This window comes from Crocodylus siamensis, chromosome 5 (assembly GCF_052110815.1).
Source record: "Crocodylus siamensis isolate JL-2025a chromosome 5, ASM5211081v1, whole genome shotgun sequence".
NCBI classification, from domain to species: Eukaryota; Metazoa; Chordata; order Crocodylia; family Crocodylidae; genus Crocodylus; species Crocodylus siamensis.
The window spans coordinates 181,720,284-181,727,222 of NC_143399.1; positions in this window are offsets into that span (position 1 = coordinate 181,720,284).

Genomic DNA, 6,939 nt, shown 5'->3' on the forward strand with positions numbered 1-6,939 from the left:
ATAGTGTCTATATTATAGAATTCATATTCAGTTTATATTAATTTTTGAAATGGGGTGCTGCTAAATTCTGAAAACTTAGCGAAGGGTGCATTGAATCTAAAAAGGTTGAGAACCACTGGATTGGCTCTACATTTTTTTCCCTAGGTTTGCTTTTGTTCCAACATAATAACAAACATCAGCCTCAGTTAGCATACAGATCCAAAAGTTTGAGCAACATGTTAACTTTTCCCTGATTTTGTTTTCTTTAATAAGTACAGAACTCATAATTCATAGTTTCATTCAACTGTGTTTCTCTGTATATGGCCATTCTAGTCTTTCTATACTCAACCAATTTTGCCATTCTCAACCATTCCTATCCTGAACTCCAGGTTTGAAATGTGGGAGGAAATATGGCTGCCCCCCAATACGAGATGAGACTCCCACAAGCCCCCCATAAGAGACAAGAGCCCCCCCCCTCCCCGCCCCCTCATTAGAGACAAGAGTCCCTGGCCCGCCCTGCACCTTTCTAAGCAGCTCAGGTGGTGGTGGCGGTGGCTCCTTCTGGCTTCCGGCTCCCATCGCCACAGACCCCACTCCAAGAGTCAGAGTGTAGTTTGAACCCTGCCTGAACTGATCTCTAAGATTACAAATCTCTCAAGTCAAATATTTTCTGGAGACTAACTTCTATTGTGACATTTATAATTAATTAGACAGCATTTAATGGCTAGGTTAGGGAACAGTTGAAGCCGATGTACATCTGTGAAGTATTTAGATGATTACATCAATTAAAATAGACAAGCTATTTAAAAATGTATCACTTCATTTTCTCCCCCTCTTGCCAATATTTTATTGCTGGGACTCAATTGTACTCAAAAAGCTTTTTTGATTTATTTTAAAGCGGTTTAATTAAAATAGTGAACAGCACATAAGCTGTCTGATATTCATATGGCTCTATGCAAACTAAATGGATTCAAAACATTTAAACTGATATCAGAGTATCCACATGCAAAATTATACCATCTTAATTACATTGTTATAAAATCATATCTTTATTTGTGGCAGTACCACCTGTGTGCCAATTAGGCCAGTAGGTTTTTCAAGGTAGAACTAAAGTCTCTCTCAACAATTAACACAATGAATCCCCATTATTAATGGAGCCTTTGGGCACTACTGTAATGCAAATACCAGTTACTAAATAATAGTATAAAACAGATTATGGATCATTCCAGCCTGGTCCCCATTTAAAAAATGTAACCAGTGGAATTATGTCAAGTGTAACTTTTGCTGACATAATGGAAAAAAGGCTTCCTCTAGATACAGTTATCAGTTATAAAGGTGCCTCATACCTGTATGGCTTATTCTGGCTCCCAGACTGAAATAAATAATACTGATATCGCTTATACCAGTGCGTATCCACATCAAGTAGATGTTTTGCTGTTTTACTTACAATATCATTGTTAAATCAGCAAAATGTATAGGGACAGAGAAGTTTCAGAAGCAGAACATGCATATTCTATCAGTCTGACAGTCTTACTGTAATGATGACAGGACCTTTGTAACAGGAACCAGAGTTCTCCAGAGTGTCTTTGGAGGGGGGAACAAAAGAGAGCAATGAGAGGAACAGACACATATAGACAAGAGTGGAGCCATGAAGACAAGGCCAGCCACACACACCCATATAATTGTTAAACATTCCATTAATGGTGTAAATTATAATATTGAAAAGGCTCCAGCATTTTGTATAGTGCGTGTGTTACAAATAGTATATTCATAAGTGAAACAGACTTAGAAAACCTAAAAATCCCTTAATTAGTCTTGGAAGGGATTTATGCCAAAGATTAGAAAGCTAGAACAGGGTAACTGGGAGCTATAGGTCCCCTTCTTTGGCTTCTGCTCTAAAAGAGACTACAGCATAATGTAAAGGCCAAATTATGACCTGCAGGCAGTATTTGTGGAGGGTGAGTACTGAGATGTACCTTTGTTCTCTGTGCAGGCTACTTCCATCCCAGTTAAAGCACAAGGAATGAAGGAAGAGCTGCCTCAATTATGCTGCTCTTGTCCTTGCCATAGATGAAGGCAGTAAATGAAGGATGGAAAGCAGCTGAGAGAAGGAAGGGAAGGGCTTCAACTCTGTGCCTTCCCCACCGCACCAGCCAACACAACTGAACCATCAAATACAAGAAAGGGAAACAATCTACATCAACTAACTGGCTAGAGTAGCTTTCTTTCCCTTGAGAGACCCCAGGACTGAACTGTGATGGAGTCCTGGAGTAGTACAGTTTCATGGTGCCTTTACTCAGGCTTCCTGGAAGCCCAAGTATTTTACATGGTCCATTTTTTAAATAAAGAGACGTTCCTCTCTAAACTGAAAAGTTTTGCACTAGTTTCAATGATAATTTAAAATGCATCTTGAGGATCCAGGTCTACCACCTTCACCCATACATAGTAATTCCTTATTCTTCACACATGACCAACTTGAAGGGAGAAGTTAGTATACAGTAAGCAAGGCTGTCAATCCAGAACAGATTAGTTACTGTGCGATGCTACTTGGGAAACTTCAAACTGAATGAACTAAAGGTGTGGTTTTAAAAGAGGATTAGCTAAATGACATCAATCCCCTCTGCTGACACACTTACTCAGAATTAAAAGGGGCCTTAATTCAATTGAATTTATTTTCATTCCAGACTGAAGAAAGCTAAATTAAATTAAGGACACTTTCAATTCTGAAGAAGTATGTCCACACCAGTGTTTAATGCACCTTAACCTTTCTGACTGTCTGCATGTAGAGGAATCAAGTAAAGTGCTTATTATGAAAATGAAGTAAGGAATTTCACACAAAACAGCTTTGTGTGTGCACTAAGAATGCCTATATGTAGACTGAGTACAGAGTAATAGTGTGCCTTAAATTCACATCCTAGATCACTATGGACTGCTGTATGTAGACAAGCTCATAGTCTCATTAAAATCAGCTCCAGAAGTGTCTCTAGAAGACCATCCATAAGGAAAAAGTTACTTCAGTGCATAATTTTTTATGGGCATCCATCCCTACTGAGGACCATTGTGGACCTTAACACAGAAGAGACTCCTGGCTGTGTTAGATGACATGGGTTTGGTGGTGGTTGTACCTGTGCTTCAGCAGCAAGCTTGATGCTTTACAAACATGGAACTATTCATGTAGCAAAAGTTCACCATCCAAACCAGCCACCAGCATAAATAATTCAGATATTATGTGGTGTTCTGGAATGAGCTGGTGGTAGTGTGAAATTCTAGGTGGCAGTAACACATAGAAACTAGGACCTGGAAAAGCTCATCAGAATTCAATTTAATTTTAACTTTAGTTTTTAGAGAAGAACTTCACTTCCATTCTTATTTGGCTGAAGACAAACAAAGTTAAAGGAATGCCATCCAACATGAAGCAACACTTGCTTCTGAAAATGTAATACTGTTTTAACAGTAACTTCTAAGGTTTTTAAAACTGAAAGAAATGAAGAAAAAAATCCACTTTCCGTCTGTTTTTCCTTTCTGTGCAATTAACAGAACTGCACAGGAGAAAATGAAATAGGGTATGTGCAAAGAAAGTCAAATGTTTTCTTTTTTTTTTTTTTAAGGCCCCATTTATTCAAGATGTAGCATATAGTCAGATTGCTGTGCGCACACAGAGCCCACTTCAGTTAGTGAAGTTCCAGATGTAGGTAGGGGGTCTGCCTATGCAACGTGATTGGCAGAAGTGGGGCTTAACTGAAAAAAATCTTGAGAGAGTAAAAGGGTATGTTTAAAAAATATACATAGAGAGCAATTACAGAATATTCTATTAAAGTGACCAGAAAAATAAGTTGCTCAGCTAACAAAAATAAGGTTGATATTGTTTTTTAAATTTAAAAACAAATTAATTGTTCATTAACCTAGTTGGTGGGGGGGTTGGTTTTTTGTTTTTTCTTACTAGCTAGGGAAAGTCCAAAACTTGAATTCTATAGCCTTTTAACATTATTTCTTTATTATTATCTACATTTCTAATGCACTCTGATAAAATGCAGAACCATTCCCCAGCTAGTAGAAAGAACCTAAATACTCTGCATTGTTCAGTTAAGGAAGATTATAGCTAGGGGTGCACTGATAAAGATTTTTTGAGTCAATACCAATAGTTGATTGTTGACCAGCCATAACAGCCAATACCAATCCAATTGCTGCTATGCAGCTCGGCAGCTTGGAGAGCAGCATCCAGCTGTTAAGTCTTTTACGGGGAGTGGGGGGTGGGGGCGTGGAGAAGAGACACAGAGTGGTAAATCTAGACCCCCACGGTGAGGGAGAGAGAGGGAGGGACTGGGGCAGGGGCTTCGTGCACATGAGGCATTTATCGGCGACATTAATCAGCCACATCAGCCAAAGAAAAGCCAATTGCCAATAAAGTAAAATTTCCTTTTATAGGTGACAATACGATATGGACTGATGTATCAGTGCCCCTCCAGTTATAGCCTACTAAAGTGATCAGCTTCAGTCTTGTTGAAGTCTCATAAGTAAGTTAAATGTTGTTAGCTTGCTTTAGAAAACCTGTGAGACCTTTTGATGTAAAACATTTTACATCAAAAGTAATCTGGTCTGAAGAGTAGCAGTTCCATATAATTCTGTCAAAATTAGCCAGGTTAGGAAAGGTATAAGTGCTTGGATAGTATAATGAAATAAGATGGTGGCTTACCGTCATTTCTCTCTTAAAGTAAGTGTTCTGCCATGTGGTTTTGTGACATCTACTGGGATGTGATAAATTAACCTTAATTTGCAAAGTATATTTTGGTCAAGGTATTCTTTTGTGAGTGGGACAACAGAGTCACTGTCCCCTCCTGTTTTCTCAGTGGCTTAGCAGTAGTAAGTATGAGCAGCTCCTTCCAAGGTCAGTGTCAGCGGGTCGGCCAAGTACCCCCTCTATCCTCATAATTCCCGCCTGCCACGACTTGGATCTTAAAGAAATGAAATAGGGAGGAAGTGGTTGTTACAGAAGGAAGTACCCACGGGAAGTACCACGCTGAATAAAACTTACTTTTAGTGTTTTTTATTCAACGGCTCTCTGTTGTTAAGCAGAAACTCCCCTTGTGGAAGATTGCAGTCCAAAGGGTTACTCTTGGGGTGTCTAGCCTCCTGGCCATCCCCTGTCCTAATGATTCAGACAATGGATGCCATGCTGCATTTCACTATTTAACCTATTAGTGGCTTGTTATGGCTGCCATAAGTCCTATCATTGCCACTAATTAGGCGATTAGCAGCTTGTTACAGCTGCCACCTGCAGCTTTCCTCGGCAGAGCCAGAGTATAGGCTGTGCAGCTCCTTCCAGCTCAGGCTGCGCCTCACTCTCCTCAGTGTTTCCTCCCCTTTCTTCAGGGCAGGACAGGAATCGTTGCTCCCATCGTCGTCAACCTTAGGTAATCAGCTTGTTTCTTCACTAACTACGACTCCAGCCCGTGGCTCGGCTCCCGTTTTCCCAGCACTCACCCTCATCCTGGTAGCCTCAGGGTAAGTTCAAGCAGGGTTGGGTCCCGAGCTTTCTTTTCCCTGATCCTCCTTTCCGGAGCCTTGCTCCTTCCGCTTTATTTTCCTCTTTTCCTTGTGGTGCTCGCAGGCATCCCTCCTCCTCTTTCTCTTCTTCTTATCCCCCAGGGTCTGGTTGCCATTGGCTCCTTAAGGGCCGGGGCCCACCCTCCTCGTGGGGTAATTATTTCCATCTGCCCCCATTCCCTTAGCAACAGGGCCTCAATGGAGACCCTGTTACAGTCAGAATAATCAGGGTTTGAATTACACTCAGACTTAGGCGTCAGTGGCTCTCCAGGGGTGGCAGCCAGAAGCCAGAAGGAGCTGCTGCCACCACCACCACCTGAGCTGCTTAGAAAGACACAGGGTAGGCCAGAGGCTCTCGTCTCTTATGGGAGGGCTTTTTGGGGGGGGGTCTCATCTCTAACGGGGGGCTCAACCCACTCTGAGCTTCCCTCATATTTCAACCCCTGAGAATGATTATCTTCTGGGAATACTCAACATCCCTGTAAATAGAAGAATTTGGGTTGTAACAGTCTTCTTGCCAGCCATTCCATCTTTTTTTGTAGACTGCCTGGGATACAGCAAAAGACTGAGAGAAAAATAATGAATTTACACAGTATGTATGCATCCAACTAGAACACCTCCCAAATCAATCCACTGCTTCTCCCCATGATGGTATATCAGTTCATACCCAGCTGCTTTCCTAGTCCATCTAAGCTGTCTTTCTTACCCTGAGTCCATTAAAACATACTCCTCTCACACTGTTACCTCTTCAGGCACCTTTTTCTCAGAATCCAAGTACTGGGCTCTGCTTCACAGCTCCTGTGACTCGGTTTTGTGTGGAAATACTGTTTTCTGCCCCAGACAGCTGTTCAGCCCTTTCATCCATTGAAGAAGAGAAGAGCTGGGGGGAAGAGACACTCCAGTGGCACCACACCAAAACCTGCAGCCACCTTAAAAACTAGAAATTCAGCAGATCTGGCTGGAGGATCCCTGCCATCTTTTTAAATTCAGGAGGATATCTTTTCTCATTTCTTCTTTCCTGGGTATTGTGCTATCTCAATACTTCTCTTTCCTTCCATTCCAGCTATTGAATTGTGAGGTAAGCTTTGTGAAAGCATGGAGATGGCATCCATGAAATATGAAAGTATCACAAAAAGAACTTCCTGCAAGACGTATTAGAATTTGCCAGTTTAAGTAGTCTTTTAGTTCAAATCCAGATCTCTAAGGCTGGACTTACACTTTGGTTTGGAATATGAAGCGCCCACATGACAATGCAGAAAGAAGTTCTCTCATTCCTCTATAGAGTTGCATCCTTCCATCCCTGCATTTAGAACAAAAACAATGTTCTCGGGAAAGTGAGTGGATGCCCAGTGCTCCATTTTGATTTGTGCTCTGTATGTACTTTTGAACAGGGGTAAACTATATTAGACTAAGCAA